Below are 20256 nucleotides of genomic sequence, written 5' to 3'. Positions count from 1 at the left end.
ATCTACACACACACGCACACAACACCGAGTGTCTTTGAAAAAGTTTACAGAACTAATAAGCAATGATCTGAAGTTTTTAAATATACGGGTTGGAAGCTACTGATAGCTGGGAGTGCCAAGGTCAGCCATGAATCGAGCTGGGAAGAGAAGGTAAGCTGACTGGAACGGACATAGGGTCAAGGTGTGGGCTTTCTGACATGCGGCCTCACCTAGAGGCTGGGAAACCAAGCTTCTAAAGGAGGAGCTGGATGTATTTTTACACATCAAACATATTCATGTAAACAGCTTTAACTTCTACTTTGACTTCTTTTTATCTACTCTTTATTTTGATTCCATTTTCATCCTAATTTTTATTTGCCTTGTAAACTGTTTTAGCTACTGCTTAAACTGCCTTTTAGCTATCTGTTTAATGCTCTGGAGAATTTTCAGAATTGCACAACACTTTCTTTAAATGCAGTCTTACAAGGCGGCCCTAATAAAACAAGCAAGAAGGAGCTTATACCCTTTGCAATGGCATGGATGGAACTGGAGAGCATTATGCTAAGTGAAATAAGCCAGGTGGTGAGGGACAAATACCATATGATCTCACCTTTAACTGGAACATAATCAACAAAAGAAAAAAGCAAACAAAATATAACCAGAGACATTGAAATTAAGAACAATGTAACAATAGCCAGAGGGGAGTGGGGAGGGGCTAGTGGGGAGAGGGGTCTGTAGGAGCTACAATAAAGGACACAAGGACAAAATCAAGGGGGAGGGTAGAGGTGGGGGAGGGAGGTGGGAGTGGCTGGGGTGGGGTGGAGGGATGGGGAGAAAATGCAGACAATTGTAACTGAATAAAAATTAAAAAAACACAAAAAAACAAAAAACAAGCAGAATCTGGAGTCTTCAGAGAAGTGGAGTGAGGGGCAAGGCCATGGTGGGTGTCTCTCAGCATGGCAGAGCCCAGTTGAAACCCAGAACATTAAATAAAATTCTCTTTGCTTATTGAATGGTAAGTGGGGGAGCATAATCTTAGAAACAGCATGTGAGGCCAAGTGCTTTTTATCTTCTTAGGAGCACTGAGGCAGCTTTTCTTAAGATGTGTCCTTAAAAACCTTTAAATAATTTATTTTCCTGATTCTCAAATTTTAAGGAATCTTGATGTGTGATTCTGATTCAGGAGACCCTGGGCTTGGGCCCAGGATCTTGCATTTCTCAGGGCTCCCAGGTGATGTCAATGCTGCTGGTTCTCTTGTGGACACTCTGATTTTCTTCCTAAATTCCCAATCTTACTTTTTGTCTTAATCCTGGCTGTGCGTCTGTCGTCTGCAGCTTCAGTGCAGTCTCTGGTGCTTGCTGTCACCCCTGGACCCTGCCCCCTGGGGTGAAGACAGTGTTCAGGCGCCTGTCCCTTGGTGTCTTCACCACCTTTCTCCACCCCGTTCTGGACGATGCCTGAGGCTTGAGAACATCCTCTAGTTCAAGTGCTTTGCACTGTTGCTTCTATGCCAGAGAAATTTTGCTAAAGCCTAGTTATATTTTTTTTAATTTTAATTTTTTATTGTTATTCAATTACAGTTGTGTGGCTTTTCTCCCCATCCCTCCCCCACCCCAGCCAAACCCCCGTCCCTCCCCCACTTCCATCCTCTCCCTTGATTTTGTCCATGTGTCCTTTATAGTAGTTCCTGTAATTCCCTCTCCTCACTGTCCCCTCCCCACTCCCCCCTGTCCGTTGTTAGATTGTTCTTAACTTCAATGTCTCTGGTTATATTTTGTTTCCTTTTTTCTTTCTATTTATTATGTTCCAGTTAAAGGTGAGATCATATGGTATTTGTCCCTCACCGTCTGGCTTATTTCACTTAACATAATGCTCTCCAGTTCCATCCATGCTGTTGCAAAGGGTATAAGCTCCTTCTTTCTCTCTGCTGCATAGAATTCCATTGTGTAAATATGCCATAGTTTTTGGATCCACTTGTTTGCTGATGGGCACTTCGGTTGCTTCCAGTACTTGGCTATTGTAAATTGTGCTGCTATGAACATTGGGGTGCACAGGTTCTTTTGGATTGGTGTCTCAGGGTTCTTAGGGTATAATCCCAGCAGTGGAAGCCTAGTTATTGAATATAGATCATAATCCTTTATCTGCAATTCTGAAATTCCCAAAGTTCTGAAATGCAGAAGTCTTTTGTAAATTTGTGGCAAGCTCGTTGACATTAGCTGGTAGAAGGCTATTTGTAATCCATACTTATCCTACTTTGTGTGAATATCCATGCATGGTACTGTAGGCGTAATTTGTTCGATTATGAGGATGACCCAGCCTTCCCTGGATATTGTGCCTATGGTATATGTATCACATCACCTGTCTAAAATCAGAAAATTTATGTACTGTAAAAAATAACAGGCCCCAAGAATCTCAGATGATGGATTATGGATCTATTTGAATAACTTTTTTTCACATTAAAAATAACAATAAAAATGACTTGACTGGCATATTTAAAGTCACCTATTCTTCCCAAATAACACATGTGGGATGTTAAAGAATATGTTGTGCTAGGATCTGAATTCTAATGGTTAAGGAGGAAACATGCTATGGATGGGGTACCCCGGACCCTAGGAGTCACTGTGCTGATGAGCACAGCACCTGCGTGCACAGCCCCGCCCTCAGTGTCAGGGACAGGAGAAGCCCTGGAGCTTCCCATACAGGATGACCACGGCCAATTCTTTCCCAGGTGCCCCAGCGATTTAGAAGGATGTCGGGCTTTTATACTGCCACACTTGTTTGTGTGAGTAAAACCCAAGCCTGGTGTTTGACAGTTTCCAATTTACCACCATCTGGACCTCATTGTCAATCTGCCTCCATTTTAATTCAGTGACACGTGACTTTAAAGTTTTATTTCCAAGGAATGCAAGGAAAGGTAGAAAAGCAAGGGGCTCTGGGTTTAGGGAACAGCAGATTGCTGTTTTCATTTAGACTGGACTGGAGGACCTTTAGCCGTAGATGTATTTTACCTGACCTAGAAGTCAATTTCTCTTAGGTCATTGATGGACAAGACTCCACAGTGCCTGGCAGTGCTGTTTCTTTTCTTAATTTATATAATAAAGGAAACATGAAGTGTGTGAACATTTAAATACATAAACTAATATTTTCTAATAATTTTTAATAATCTAATTTTGATCATTATGATTCTGCATCCAGTTTCAGTGTGTGGCTTTTTTCCTCCACACCACCAAGCAATTCTTTGTGACTCCAGCTCAGTGTCCAACAAGCGAACTCTGTTCTGACACCATCTCCCTGGAGAGAGCATCAGAACCCACAGGTTAAGGGTTCAGTGCTAGAAGACAGCTCCCCACCCACACCTCACTCCACACACCAGTTTGTTACTTGTGCCCTACCTGACTGGCTGTAGTTTGGAGTTCCATTAATTTGCTAGTGCAGTTCACAGAACTCAGGGAAATATTTTATTTCCTAGACTACTGGTTTATCATAAAAGGTTGTAACTCAGGAACAGACAGGTGAAAGAGATGCATCTGACAAAATGCAGGGAAGGTGAGGAGTCCCCTGACCTCTCCAGGAGGGCCGTTCTCCCCAGTCTCCACCTGTTCACTAACCGAGAAGCTCTCCAAAATCCTCTTTTCAGGTTGTTATGGAGGCCTCATTACATAGGTACTGTTGATTAAATCATTGGTCATTGGCCTTAAAAAAAAAGAGAGAATGGAATTTTATTAGTGAAATAAGAATGGTGCAGAATATATTTTTTAAAATCCTCGCCCAATGACATGCTTACTGATTTTAGAGAGAGGGAAAGACAGGGAGAGCAACACTGATGTGAGAGAAAAACTACAATCAATTGGTTGCCTTTCATATACACCTCGACCACAGGACAGAAACTGCAACCTAAGTATGTGCCCTGACTGGGATCGAACCTACAACCTTTCAGTTTATGGGACAGGCCCCAACCAACTGAGCAACATGGGCCAGTATACATATATATACTGACCCTAACCCTAACCCTAACCCTATCAGTATATATATATATATATATATATATATATATACTGATTGTATGGAGGGTAACCTGATTTACTTAAAATTACTGATTAGATAGAGGACAGACTGATAGCTTTCAGAGGGGAGGTGGCTGGGGTACTGGGTGAAAAGGATTAAGGGATTAAGCAGAAAAACAAACACAAAAACAGAAAAATCCTCATTAGACACAGACAATAGTATGGTGATTACCAGAGGGGAAGAGCAGGGTGGGGGGAAGCTTTCTGAGAGGGTAGAAGGCAGGATGAATGGTGATGGAAGGAGACTTGACTTGGGGTGGTGAACACACGATATAATATGCAATGTCCTATAGAACCGTACACCTGAAACCTATATAATTTTATTAACCAATGTTGCCTCAATAAATTCAATTTAAAAAGTAAATAAACAATAAATAAACCGCATCCAAAAATATACCTTTGTAGAAACATTCTATAAAAATGTTTGATTAAATATCTGGGTACTGCAGCCTAGCCAAGTTGTCATATAAAATTAAGCACCGCAGTATGCTAACAGAGTATTGAATACTTGATGAATTACTACTCTACTGAAGGTATTTTACAAAATGCTTCACTGTGCACCTGTCTATGCTAGAAGTGATTACAGCTCAGTGATGTCACGTTCAACAAAAACATTGTGGTTACTTCCTTTTCAGAGAAGTCAGGAATAAGCTTTGATTACTGAGAGCATGAACTCACGATCTAAATTCTTTTATTTTTATTTGCTGAAATTTATTTTTATTTTCAGTTACAGCTGACATTCAATATTATTTTATATTAATTTCAAGTGCACAGCATAGCGCTTAGACAATTATGTAATTTACAAAGTGATCCTCTGATAATTCTAGTGCCCACCTGGCACCGTACATGGTTATTACAACATTATTGACTATAGTCCCTGCGCTGTACTTTATATTCCTGTGACTATTTGTAATTACCAAGTTGGTACTTCTTAATCCCTTCTCATTTTTCACCTATCCTTCCCATCCTCCCCCCATCTGGCAACCCTCAGTTTGTTCTCTGTATCTATAAGTCTGTTTCTATTTTGTTTATTAATTTACTTTGTTCTTTATTTCCACATATAAAGTAAAATAGTAAAGTATTTATTTTTCTCTGACTTATTTAATTCAGTTAAAACCACAGGGAGATGTCACCTCACACCTGTCCAGAATGACTATCATCAACAATTCAACAAACAATGAGTGTTGGAAAGGATGTGGAGCACTGTTGTTGGATGGCAAATCGGTGTAGCCACTGTGGAAAACAGTATGGAGGTTCCTCAAAAAATTAAAATTTGAATTGCCTTATGACCCAGCAATTACATTTCTGGGTAAACTCATGTAGTTGGAGACATCCAAAATACCAATTCAAAAAGATATATACACCCCTATGGTCATTTCAGTATTATTTACTGTAGCCAAGATATGGAAGCAGCCCAAGTGCCCCTCAATGGACAATTGGATAAAGAAGATGTGGAACAGATACACAATAGAACATTACTTGGCCATAAAAACGAATGAAAGCTTAACATTTGTGACAATATAGATTGACCTGAAGTGTGTTATGCTCAGTGAAATAAGTCATTGGCTTTTGAACACAGCCTCCCGGCCCTCTCCTCTCCCAGAAAGTCATTATGGGACTTAAAGTTCCAACCCTCTAATCCTGTGGTTGGGTCCCCTGGCAACCAGCCCCCATTCCTTGGTGCTTTCCACAAGTCAACTCATTAACATAACAAAAGACACCTTGATCTTGATCATCACTCATGAAGTTCCAAGGGTTTTGGGAGCTTTGTGCCAGGAACTCCCAAAGGAAGCTCCTATAATAAGGAACAAGTATATATTCCTTATTATAAATAACAGTATCACAATAATAATACTTTAATTTTAGTAATTATTTTAAATAGTTTTTAATAATTGACATAGCTGTGGCTAAATTATAATTTTAGTGGATTCTTTCTTTTATCATGAGTTAGTAGTAGATTTTATTGTATTCTCAATGATTTTAATAAATAAATTAATTTAATATATTAATGCCATATATTTCACTCTTTTTAAAAAGTCATTCATTTATTAATGAGTTAATTATAAAATTGCTATTATTAAATTTCAAGTTAGAGCTCTTCCTTTTTACTTATGTTTTCTTCTTATAAATGAAGTATATACTTATTGTAAGAAAAGATGAAAAGTATGCTGAGCAAAGTCTGGCTCCGTTCCAGAAAAGCCCAGTTATCAGGAATCTAGGGGCTATTCCAGCCCAAGTGTTGCAAACTCAGATATTTAGGGGGGAAAAGCAAGTCATGGAAATAAGAAAGGAAGGCTGTGTACAAAAAAGTAGGATGGTGAGGAGGACATTCTCCCTGTAAGGAGGTTCCTGAAACTTGGCTCTTGCTGATGTCTGACAGATTCTTGTTTTTCAAGAGAAGTCAGAAATCCAAATCTTCATGTACGTTCTCCCGATTTAAAACATTTTTGGCAATCAATTGAATCCACCCTCCTGAGTCCTATTAGGCTTGTGCAGAGTGTCTAACTTGTCCCCTATCAACAGGCTTAATCAGAGGACGCAAGAGATTGGGTCCAACTGTGGGATTTCCGTTTGGATTCCGCCCTAATTTCCCTCCCCACAATCCTGAACTTCAGAGGGTCTTCCACTGGATGTCAGGGATTGCTCTTAATCCTTCCTCTGATGCGGGTCAGGGCCATCTCATTGAATTGACACATTCCGGTTCATGCACATGAACTTGTGCACAAGCGCAACTTGTGCAATTACAATGTGCAAGGCAAGTAGCAGGCTTTGAGGGGATGGTAGGTAGATTGCACAAACGACAGCAATTCTTCACTCCTCCTTGTAGTCATGGCTTTTGCAGTTCGTCCCATCAGGAATGGAATGTGTGGTTCATCTTGAATCCGGGGAGGAATCTGATTTACTTTGTTCAACTGAATGTGCCAGAGGGACAGTATGCAGTTGTGAGCCTGGGCCTCAGAGGGCTTGTGGGCTTCTGCTCTTACTGCTAGAAGCTTGCTCCAGCATCATGTGAAGTTCAGGCTAGGCTGCTGGAATAGGAGACACAGGACCCAGTTATACCCCTCTGTCACATCAACTGACTATCGGGCATGACAGCCTGGCTATGATAAACCAGCCAGCCCCTAGCTGATCCACTACCTAAACACAGGCTTGAGCGAGGCTACTGAGGTGAGCTGAGCCTGGCCCTGACTGGAAGAACTGCCTGGCCAGTTGATAGACTCACGAGCTTAATAAATGCTTATTGTTTTATGCCATTGAGTTTTGCAGTGGTCAGATAGGTGGCAGTATTGTGGCAATCAGTAAATAAGAGCATTGCCAGAGTTTGTTTTATTACAGGCCAGGTTCTCCAATTTGATTAGCCAGAATCAATTTCAGAGTTTCTTAGTTAATTTGACTTCCAAAAGATGTTGCCACTCATTGTAAATTGTGTTAGATAAGAAAGAAAGGCAATGCACTCAAGTTCAAATGTGTTCAGGCCCGCCTGACTATACTGTGAAAAATGTTTGCACTTGGGAGACCATTCTGCCTCTGACATTTTTTCATCTCCTTAAGAAGTAAAGCAGGGTTTGATTTAGTTAAACAAAGGTTTTTTTAGAGGTATAAATATAAGTGAAAATTAAGGTGAAAGTGAAGTTATTTAGAAAATAAAAGACCACGTCACTATAATGTAAATGTGGCATAAATATAAAATAAGCTAGGTTACTGAGTTACTAAAGACATGTAATCAAAGCTAATTTTCGAAGGCAACAATTTGAAACCAGAGAATAATAGGCTCCAGTGGGATAACAAAGACAGAACTACTAAAACTTTAAAAAAAACATTGCTACAGAGAATGCAGACTGATATTCACGAAGATTTTCACAACGTGATCTCAGCTCCTACTCAAGTCATTTTGCCCAATGAAATATACTAAAGACCTTAATACAAAACACAAAGCAATAAAAGTCTTAGGAGAAAACCTAGGCATAACCATGAGGTACAGAGACCTCCTTAAGGAAGACAGGAAAAAACGTAAGCTACAAAGGAAAGTTTTATCAGGCATATTTATCTAAATGAAAATAACTTTTTTGGTGAAACATGGGCAAAACTCAAGAAAGTCATAGAAGAAGAAATGCCAATATTATCATCTGGTGGGCAACTAATATTCTTCAGCCATTGGGCAATAATCTGATAATGTCTATAAGCAGGAAAATGTATTTGCAAGGCTTTGACTCAGCCTCCTACATTTGGGAATCGGCCCGGATTCCCAACAACATTCAAGGATGGAAGCACTATCAGCATACTTATTGCAGCATTCTTTGTAGAGGAAACAATACAAAACAAACAAAACAAACCAAAAATAAAAAACAAGATAAAACACAAACCGATAACAAAAGTGAAACAAAATAACAGCAACAACGACGAAAACTCTAAAAACAACCTGAATTAATTTTAACCTCATACCACATGTACATTATTCTCTATCACTATATTTTCTTACTGACATGTTTGAAAATAAATTTCATATATCATGACCCTTCATCTATAGATACTTTGCCACACATCTCCTCAAAATAAGGACATTTTCCTATATCATGGCAATTGTAATCACTTTGAGGGTATTAATACTAATTCTTTAATGTTATCTAACATCCATCCATGTCCAAACTTCTCTGATATTAACTCCCCCAAGGTTTTCTAGAGAATTTTTTTTTTACCACAATTCAAAGCTCATGTATTGCATTTGGTGGTTGTGTCTTTCTCCTTTTTCTCACTTAATTATTTATTGCTTCCCACTCCTTTATGACTTGGATTTTCTGAAGAGTCTTGTTCAATTTTCTTACAAAATGCGCACATTCTGAATGTGCCTGATGATTTCCTTATGGAGTCATTTAAGTTGGAACTGGAAACCCTGCCTTCCCTATAACTGGAAGTTAAACTAGTACGCTTGGTTAGATGGATCTTAAACATTTGTTGGGCCAGGACAAGCAATAGGCATTCATTTTTATGTCATTTTGCAGCGTATCAGTGGGTGTATAGTGTCGGGTATTGCATTACCTGTGGCAAAAATGGTAAAAACCAGACCTCAATTTTGTCAAATGTTTTTCCTTTTGCAATTGGCAATTATTCTGTGGGATGAAACTCTGGATCCATGTAAATTTTTCTTAGCACCTTTTCATGAAATCGATGATTCTTGTCCATCTCACTGGTGGTCAGTGATAATATTCTAATTCTTTCTTATTTAACTAGTATTATTCTATAAGGAAGAGTTTTCACTTATCATACGCACATAAGCTAGAGTTCCTCCTAGAAAAGCAGGTTAAGCATTTAATTCTTTTCCTTTAATTACAAATTTTCCAAGTAAGGCCTTGGGGCAATGATTATTTCAAAAGATGGCAAATGAGTTTTCTTTTTCTCCTCTTTCTCTGAAAATAACTAGGGAAAATACATTTTTATTTTTATTTAGTCTTCTTTAAAAATTCAGGTACAACCATTATTCTTTTTTGAGGTCAAATTGTCCCATGCGTGGGCAGCGGAAGCCCTTTCAAGGCAGGCTCCGGGTCCCTTTGACATGCCCCGTTAATTTTTAGCACTTGCTTGATTTTCTGGGTATATCAAGATACCTCAGATCCCTCTCGTACTTTCCCTGCCTCAAACCGGGAATCAGCCGCCTTTCCTAAGAGGCTTGAGCCGAGAAGGCGTTCATAAACCAAGCTCCGGGTGCGGGAACTGCTCCCTGCTACTGGGCTGTCTTTGCATGCTGGCCACCTCAAGTCGACTGTTAGGACATATTTTGAAAAATATTAGGACGTTATATACTTCGAATTTAAATGTCATTCTACAGAACTTTTCCTTACCTTCTCTGATTTTATGTTTGCGTATCTTTTTTATTCTCTAATTAATTTTGTATATTTTGGTTTCTGATAACATTAACATTTACCTACTTGCTTTACATTGCAATATGCAGATATAGTTTCAATGTTATAACTTATCAATACAGTAAGCATGTGCCACTTAGGACTTTTTTGAGGTTATTTTTCACAGAATATATCTCACGAAGGATGCACAATGATATTACTCTGCTAAAAACCACTAGAAATAACTATATTATTCGTATAGTTCTGTTACATTTAATATACACATAGGCCATTTGTTTCAGTTTGTTTTCTCATTAAACATTTTATATTATTTCACTTATTTTTTTTCTTTCTCTGGGAGCATCTTGTTATATTTTGAAAAATTTAATTCCTCACAGTCTTTTAACCTTTTAAAAAATATCTCTGGCCTTTGGGAAATAGGATGGTAATAATGGTATTATAATTGTCTTGCTCACCCTATTTTGAAATTTACTGATAAAGATCAGGGAAAATAATAAACTAACAAATAAGCATAATAATGACAAACATCAGTAAAACTTAGTTTCAATAAAATAAAATGTTGATTATGTTTCAGTTAAAGGTGAGATCATATGGCAGACAACTGTAATTGAATAACAATAAAAATTTAAAAAAGTAAAATGTAAGGCTTCCTCTTAATGAAATACAATGCAGTTACTAAATGTAAACCAAAAAACAAAAAAGGTTTACAAAAACAGGGAAAAAAGATTGTATTGCTGTGGTTAATTAAGAAAGTCTACATACTATTGGGTATGTACTGTGATTACACTATGAGAATATTTTCTAAGAATACAAAATTACTTTGAAAGGAAATACTAAGATATAAACTGTATTGCTATTATGAGTATTTTAATTTTTTTCTATTTCTCATTTTTATAGTAATGTGATTATTGGTAATGTGATTATTTTATTTTTAGCATGAAAATAGTCTTCTAAAATAAAAACAAAATCTAATATATTTTTTAAAAATGTAAAACACTGAATGTGGGCTAGAGTGCCCCCCCCAAATTTATGAAGAATTACTGCAGGGACTATGGTATTTTAACCTTCACATCATCAGTTAGTTAAGAGGTTATTAATAATCATGGGAAAAGCATTAAAAAAGTACATATATAGAATCGGTGGTTTCAAAGTCAGGCTGAGCAACCTTGCGAAGCCTCATTTTATTTTTAGAATCATCTCATGAATGTTTTGTTCAACCAAGAACAGAAATAACAGGATCATATAAAAATTAGAGTAAGATTGGTCAGGTTACCCGAGGATTATGGAAAAATAGCACGTGGGAAAAGAAAATGGGACTACAGTACATATTCCATCCATTCCAGGTTTTATTTGTTTTCTTCTAAATTTCCTTACAATAAGTTGCAATGGGAGTTCAAGTCAAAATGGCTGAGTGGGAAATTCCGACTTTTACTCCAAACACAAGGAAATTCGAAGACAGAATATGTGCATTTATTTAAATTTATAGCTGTTTTCATATGAGAAAAGGAAATCCCTAAGTTGGCAGTTTTGAAGTACTTATCAACAAATATCTTTGAACGCCCTGATTGGAGCAAGGCTCTCTGTTTGATGCTGTGGAGAATGAAAAATTGAGAATCCTTCCACAGTGACAAGTGATGCTTTTAAAATTTTATTTCAAGTCAAAAGCCAAATGCTCTTGACATAGTTCTTAGGTATAAACTCCTCTATATATCCACACACTCTATGAAACTACCAATAGAAGAAATTAGCTCTTAATACAGCAAAGAACATAGGTCCTGTGACTTTTCCCTAGCTCCACCCCATCCCTTCTTTGCTGTCCTTTCCCTAATATGCCTCTCCTAAAATGCTGCAACTTCCTTACTTCACCCATAATTTATACCTACTATGTTTCTTAAAATGTATTTCAAAATTTCTTTTGTAATTATCTTAAAGGTGTCTAGAGATGACTGTAGAAACCTTTGAAAGGGAAATGACGATTATGTAGTCAACCCCTCCAAGAGTTAGTACTATTGAAAATAAATGTTAGAAATTATATAGGCAAACCTTTTCCTTTTACTTAGTACAAACCTGTGGCCAAAATAAGAGGTTTTCTCAAGGATGCAGTTCATTCGTAGCAAAACTAGGACTAGAACCTAGTTGATTCTCCTCTGCAATCGATTGATTGAATTAGTGGCCCCAATACTGCACCTCTCTCTGTATCTACAGCCTTTGCCTTATGACTTTAAGTTCCTCTTACTAAAGAGGGAGAGTCTTTCTACCTCTTGAATATGAGGTGGTCATGTGACTTGCTCTGGCCAATAGGATGTTAGCACATATGGCCCAAGTAGAAAAAGACTTGTACATTTTAGCTTTCACTCCTGTTATTCTGCCATGGTCATGGGAACATGCCTGGATGGACTAGTTTGGTAGAGGACCAGGCACATGGGACAAAGCTGAGTCACCCCAATCATGCCAGTGACACAGCCCAAATCATCCCAGGTCAGCCAGCAGCTGTTGGCACCCAGAGATGTCAGCAAGTCCAGCTGAGATCAGTAGAGTGATCTACCTGACCTGTAACTAGCCATAGGCATATGAACAAGCCTGGAAAGATCAGCTACCCTCAGGCCACGTCAGCTGAACCCTGCAAACTGCTAAACTATAGAAATATTTATTATTTATTGCAGGCCAATGAAGCTCGTGTTTGTTTTGCTGTGTTCTTGTTGCTTTTTCTCCCACGATGCCCGTAATTTCTCTCAAAAGGGTACATGAAATTCTGTGGCCTTGACATGAAATACATTGCCATGTCCCAGGATCCAGACTCTTGATGCCTTATATATATAACCATTCAGCAACTAAAAGTAAATTATACTACAAAGGTAAGGCAATGATTATGCTGCTTTGTAAACCACTTCATCCTAGCTAACGTGTGTGTTCCAGGGCTTGAAATTTTTGTATCAGCACTGAAGTCCTCTTCCCTTATAGGCATCTTCTATTAAGGCCTAAGAGTTTTCTCTTTTTAGTTAGTTATACTTAAGGTTCCTATCATATCTGGGAATAGAAATGATTGTGAGTGAGGAAAACAATTTTGATTTTACGCAAAGGATTAATCATAGTTCAGAGACACCTCATTAAGCTGAAAGTTACCCCTTACGTGAAACATCAAAAGGTGGTCTAAATTTTGAAGACGTATGTTCTGGGCTAAGAAAGCTGAGGGACTTGTTTTATAACCTTCGTGAATTATTAACCATCAGGCCATTATTAACCATCATTCTTTAAATAAAGAAATGAAAGCCTCTCACTCAAGGGGTCAAGAGCAGAATCAAGATCTGACCACTGTACTCTTGCCTCCTAATCCAGGGCTCTCTCTTCACCATTTCAGGCCAAACCCTCACTGTGTAAAAGCAGGATTGATGAAGGTCTCAGTAATCCAATATTCTTCTGTGTGTTGAGAGAAGAATAACAAACAACTCCAGCGTATTTTTCTTGCCTGACCAGGATTTCAAAGTTGTTTTAACGTGGTAATGAGGGGAGGTGCTATGGCACAGGGGCTTACCAACCGGGGCCCTTAATACTGGAGCACAGGCTCCTGGAGAACAGTGACAGTCACCCAGCTGCAGTTGGCCCCGTCCATTTCTCAGCCTTCACTGGAGTTTTTGTGTTTGCATCTCTCATGCTTGGAAGACACTGGCTTTTCACTACCCCCTCCATAATTCTTCAGTCTAGGATCTGCTATTTGGCCAGCTGGCTGTTTTCCTGTTTGCCATTAAGTGCAGTCTAATTTAATCAGATTATTTCTGTAAAGAGGCAGATACTATAAGAAAGGATAAGCAAATGAAAAATTGGAGTAAGGAAAATATCCCAGCTTAAGAGGAAGAAGAAAAATCTCTTGGGCTAGAACCAATCTAATAAATATAGCTACTAAATTGCAGAGAAATATAAAACCATAAAAATAATGACGGTAATATAATTATGGCAATAGTTATAATTTACTGAGTGCTTATGGTATGGCAGGTACTGTTCTTAGGACTTTTCATGTATTAACAAATTTAATACATGTGTATTAATTTCAGAATCTCTAAGTGGAAATATCTATAGGGACCAAGAAACAACATAAATCCATGAATCAGGTTTGGTATAAGGCAGTGGAGAAATACCAAGAACTGTGGCCAACTGAAATTGTATTTCATGTTTATTACACTCACATTCAAGAATGTTAACATGTACCAAGAGTCGTATAAAAGCTCAACTTAGTCTGCAAGTCACCAGTTGGTGGCTCCTGATTTAGCTGCACTGCAAGGAGCAGGCGCAGGTCAGCAAAGGCTGTTTAATGTCCGCTGGGGAGAGGCTAAGACAGACAGCACCAGAAGAATCCCATTCTCTCAGCCACGTAAACCCTAAATGGATCAATAAAAAGCCTCAAGTCAATTGAAATAAAAGGTCATTCAAAAGCTAATTATTTTTAGATGAAGTGTGTGTTTTTCTTCAGTCAAGTGGAATGCTACCAGCAGGGAAGAATTGAACTTATATTATTAATTCGGTTTCTATACTGGGTCATATTAGAAGGAAATGTTTCTGGTGCAGGTGGTGCCTGCCACCGTCTCAGATAAATGGGAGACCCTCCTTGGGAAGTCTTGGCTGGGATCCTTTAAGACATGTCAAGAAGTGGTCTTTGAAGACTTATTCCAGGGAGGTCCCACCCTTGCATGGGTCTCCTTTGAAATTAGCGTCTCTTCATCTGCACATACCTTTGTCCTAACTCCCTTTAAAACTTTGCAAGTGTTAGTAATTACCCGCCTTGAGCTCTAGCAAAAACCGCTCTTTCTTGACTTAAAGCCTGTGAAACACATTTAAAAAACAAGAGACAGGCTGTCAGATGTCCTAGAATGAACTCATCCAAGTCCCTGGAGAACGCCCTTCTCTTGATCACCTAAAATTAGTTTTGGTTTTTCTTTTTCTTTTTATAAATGTATATTTCAAGAGTGGTTACTGTGCTAGAATTTTATCAAGATAATTGATTTTGATGCGTAGGGAGAGAGCATTTCCTAATTATATAGTCACTCCTTCTAAATATGATGTTTAGTCTTCTACTTAAATTGCTGTGGTTTTAGGTTGGCCATTGACAGCCTGATCTGAGAGGCAAGCAGACACTTGCTCCCTTGGCCTAAAGGGGTTTTTTTAGAAGTCTGGTTATCATGAGAGAATTCTCCACCCAGGGTGAAGTTGGAGACTAGGAGGAAGTTTCTCAGAGACAGCAAACTGAACCAAGGCCAGGTAGAAGGTAAATGAATGCCTGGACCAGGTGGGAACTGCTCTGATTGCAGAGGGCATTTTTCTGTTACAGAGAGTAACCACCTGATCTTGCCAACTAGATTGCTGCCACGTGTACGCCCAAGGTTGCCACATATTCTGACTTTTCAAAAGAAGCTAGCGATTTGAATTTTCACGTTAAATCTTCTGGTTTGTCAATGATGGCATCTACCTTAGAAATTAAAAATAAAAACACCAGGCAGTCAATTTGCAAACTCCTGGGATATCTGAGTAATGTGTTCCTTGGGTGTGTCTCTGGACTTGATGGATAACCAGCAAAGTCTGCCAAGGCCTCCCCACACAGGGTGTAGACTCCATCCTCTTTGCTGCACAAACAGACACATCACCACATTGTGCTGGCGTCCTGAATCATCACTAGGAGGGAGAAGACACTTAACTTAAACCGGGGATAAGCTTTCGACCCTCTTCAAGGCAGCTCCTCTGGAAGGCCCTTGTTAAATAATTCAGAAGTCATCCCACTTTCTCATCTCCTCATTTATCAAAGTGTGTTGATGTGGGCATGCTAAACCCACAGGGTATGGAATGGGAAATCTGATAAACCTCATCGCAAGGTGCTTTTTCTGCAGCGCTCCTTTGTAAATCCTCTGGCCAGAGCCTTCTGCTGATAGATTCCCCCCACCTTTTTTCCCCCAAGAGGTCTTCAGAGGTGATTTGGAACAAAGTGTTTACTCTACTGCCTTTATCTTTTGGGTCCTATATGAGTGGTAGTCAGTTTAGAGTAATTTAGAGTATAGCAGATTCAAGTTCCATTATCTTGGCTTACATTGCAGAAAATGACTAGTTATCTACCAAATTTACATTCCCTCCTGTGCCCGGAGAGCAGCTGCCCAGACAAGGGCAATATTTTACAAACCCTGCTCACTGCATCCAGGGGTGGCCGTCTGACCACTTTTTTGCCAATGAAATGTCAGTGCAGGGCTTTTCAGAGTCATACGGGGCATCTCTACCATCTCTTTCCCTTTTCCAGCAAGGACCTGGAAGAAGATGGAGGCCCATTATATAAAGAATTTGGTTTTCTGAATCACCATGTAGATGCATGCTGTCCACCAAGTAGAATTATCCACACTGAACTGTTAGATGAAGAATAAATAAAACTCTACTGTTTGAAGCCAATGACATTTTGGTGCCGCCTGTTACAGCAGTTAGTGCTATGTCCACAATACATTCTCACATATATAATCTGTGTTGCAGAATCTACATTAAAGTTAGGGGAGTAATTCACAAACACGTCTGCATCAGGAATGTTTCTCCTATTTATGATTCATCTTTATTAGCCAACTTTTATACCATAAAGAGGGCCTCTTAACATTGTCCGGGGCTTATTTGGTTATTCTAGATATAAAGTGGAACTAAAGAATAATCTTAACAATAAATCTTAAATACTTTATAGCTACTTTACAGCTATACAAAAAAAGAGCTAGTATTAGGAAACCCTGGGACATTATTACTTTCCATCAATCTTGATTTAGTTCTCTTTTACAAGGAAAATGCAGAAATGAAAAAAAAATCCTTTCTTCCATTGTTGTAACTTAATTAAATTACATATAGAACCTAGAGTGTATGGTTCTAATGAAGTTACTCTGGTAAGGACAGGAATGGGTGACTTCAATTATTATTGCAAATTAGTTTTAAGATAACATTCCTATTTCTTTTGCTTTGATAATAAGGTAGAGCTAGTCAGCCAAATCTTTCTGCTTCTACCTGCCCATCAGCTAACCATCTCCTAGCATATGCAGGGTGAGCAAGAGTAGGTTTATAGTTTAATGCAAATAAATAATACAATAATTAATAAATAATAATATAAGAATAAACTATATTTTGTGTACTCACAACTGTAAACTTACTTTTGCCAGCCCCTGTATAATCCTGAGGTTGCATCCCAAAACTTGGGTGATTACTTCCAGTCGCATAATCTAGGGGATTAAAGGGTCCCTTGATGGATCAGAAGCACCCTTCTTACACAGAAATAAATGGCTTTAGGAAGAGCTACTGATGACAGAAGTCTACTAGGTTCTGCCAACCCTCTTCTGGTTCTCAGCTGGCCCTGTGAGCTAGAGAGCCATCTTAACCCCACATCATGGAGCATGTCCCAGTACTTGCGGTACGGGACTGACAGCGAACGTCACCGATTCATGTCTCCTTCTCTACATTTACTCATTTTAATACCTCATATGTTCACTGATTTACTCATTCATTTATTTAAAATTAATGGGGTGCCCTTCTATGTACCTGGCGTTGTGAATAATGTTAGGCAGAGAAACGTGAATGAGACACAGCCAGCCCTGGTTTCACGGATTCCCCAGACCAGCAGGAAAATGTGAGACACAAAACAAGAATGTGATATGCTGAGATAAGTAGTATGATAAAGTTATAAGCAACACACGATAGAAACAAAAAGGAGGGAGTGACTACCTCTCCTTCGAATCACAGAATAAGAATTACCTAGGACCAGAAGTACTGGGCGTTAAACTGCAGTCCCTTTGCACTTTGTCCTGGTGGTTGCCCCTTAACTTTATCAAGGGTCCATCTGTGCCATTTCCCCCTTACTCTCTGCAGCACATCTAACTATATTCCAAAATAACTAAAAAAAGAAAAACATAAGAACTCTGAATTGTTTTTTAAAAACAGGATGATTTTGTCTAATTGTATGCTAAGTTGGATACAAAACTGTAAAAGTTGGGAATCTCTCTTGATATAGCAGAAATCAGTGACTGAGCAATAATAAAAACATTATTACATGCATAATTTTCATAGTTCTATATAAAATCCCACTCAGAAAACTTATCCACCTAAGACATTCTCTTAAAGTTTATTAGCTGGCATGTATTACATGTAGAATTACAGGGGCTTTCCTTACAGTTTTTGGGTTGCTGTGTCCTACTATCTAATGCATGTTGATGTTTGACTGGCTGAGAAACTACTTGAGTTGAAGATCTATCATAAATCTTCCAGTGCTAATGTTTTGATTTAAAAAATACCCATTCCTTTCTGAATCTCCATAGATCTAACTGGCCTTGAAGAGGCCATTAAATTAAATTTAAGCAGCAATTCAAATAAATTTGAATTTGGATATATTTTGGTTCCCACCAGATAGACCTGAGCCTCAGTGGTCATATATAATGTAACAGACGTCTAAACTGCTGTGAAATTATTTTCATGGAGGAGAGAAACTGACGTACGGGAGAAAAGACAGGCTTGGGCTGAGAGGGGCCCAGCATAGTGATGATGCACATTTTCCCCTCTACGTCCAGGAGCATGTGGAATAGAGGAAGGAACTCCAATGCCAATTGCTTCTGCTGTTTTGTTACATAACACTTCAAGGGAAAGAAAGGCTATCAAAGAAAAATTATGCTAAACAGTGAGAAGAATAAATAATGTATGATACAGTGAGCATATTCAAAAGCAGTTTATCCCATCAAAGAAGACCAAATGTATTCCACAAGAAGAAATATATTATTGCACTGGATTTAATAACAGAAATATAATGATATCTTTGAGAAATGGCTTTTACATTAATTTAATATTGAGTAACAATACTGGAGATGTAATATATGTTTAAAGAAAAAGGCTCCTGCTTTAAAATAAATATCTATTTTCAATGTTTTTTAATAAATGAAAAGTTAATTTTCCTTATTAGTCTGCTTTTAAACCAAGTGCTCTGTTTCAAAGAAGATGACCCATTTCACCAATTAATGAATTATCCTACATTCAAATCTCAAACAAATACAGCAAGTGCATCATCCTTTTCCAACACTTCCTGTGCCTTGATTACTTCACTAATATAAATTCACAAATTAAACTTGCTCGCTTTATACAAGAATGTTTGTATTTCACACTTAAGAGCCAAGTGCCATCAACTAGTAGAAATGCTACTAATCAAGACATAAAACCTGATTTAAAATATAATCTTTTGGATTAAAATATAATTTAAAAAACTGGTGATTTGGTTTTCTTTCCTCTTTAGTCACCCATAAATTTCTATTCACCTCCTTCTTCTACTCCCCTAAAGTATATATTTTTATGTCTATACTTATTTAATAAATCAGTAACCAACTTCTTTGGAAAAATGTAACAGAATAAAGTTGTGAATTTGTCTATCCAGTCAAATAGGAACACCGTGCTGTTATGCACTCTTTTAAGAAAGTTATGTCTACCATGACGTGCCAACAATGAATTAGACGTCAAGGAACTGGTTGAAATTATTTAGTTTCGAGTTGAACTTGAAAACTGGTTAGGGGTTATCAGTGTATAAACTCTTACAATGAGTTCTCTTAAGGAATCAGGAAAATAATGTTTAAGAAACAAATGAGAACACACTGATAATATACTAATTCCTTGAAGAGAATAGTCTTTTAAGATGCTTTCCCTGATTCACACAGCTTGAGTCCCTGAGGAGGTGTGTGATTACTTTAATTAACTGTTGAATTGACTAATGAATATTTACTGAATACCTAATGTAAATGATTGGCTTCCTGGTAGTTGCCTTGGGGACCCCTGAATAGTATATAACATTTTTCTCTTAAGGGTTAGAAAGTTAAAATATAATTGGTGATCCAAGGCAAAGTTATAAAATAGCATGAACTAGTCATACAAGGTGAATTGCCAGCTCAGTAAGTATTATTGATTCAGGAACTGTGAGTCACTGTGGGAAGATGAGCCTCTGAATTAATCCATGAAACCAAAGCCTCCAATTACCACACATGAAAGCAAAGTGATTGTTAGTGTCTTAAACACAAAGGTTTTCTGCCACTAGATCCTTAGCAACTACTTTGTAATAGTTGTTCAATAACAATGTCTTATCACTATGAATATTTACTGAGCATTTATTACATTCTGGATATGTGGTTAAGGGACTGGCATGGATTACCTACATGGATTGCCTCTTTCAATTCTGACATTATTCTATGAGGTAAACACTAATATTTAATGGCTAAGTGACACAGCCAGTCACATTGCTGGAAAGTAATAAAGTCAGAATTCAAACTCAGTTATTCTTATGCCACAGTCTGAACTATGTGGAATTACCTCTCCTACCAAGTGTGAGCAA

At 38.1% G+C, this 20256-nt stretch overlaps 1 protein-coding gene across 4 annotated transcripts in view; it reads right to left on the bottom strand.

Moving 5' to 3' along the window:
• The window catches only part of PLCB1 (phospholipase C beta 1), a 647197-nt gene that overhangs the window by 3537 nt on the left and 623404 nt on the right, over window positions 1-20256 (bottom strand). The gene's annotated exons all lie outside the window — the stretch shown is intronic.

Source organism: Desmodus rotundus, chromosome 6 (assembly GCF_022682495.2).
Source record: "Desmodus rotundus isolate HL8 chromosome 6, HLdesRot8A.1, whole genome shotgun sequence".
NCBI classification, from domain to species: Eukaryota; Metazoa; Chordata; class Mammalia; order Chiroptera; family Phyllostomidae; genus Desmodus; species Desmodus rotundus.
The sequence above is the reverse complement of the archived record's forward strand: the minus strand, read 5'-3'. Positions and strand labels throughout refer to the sequence as shown.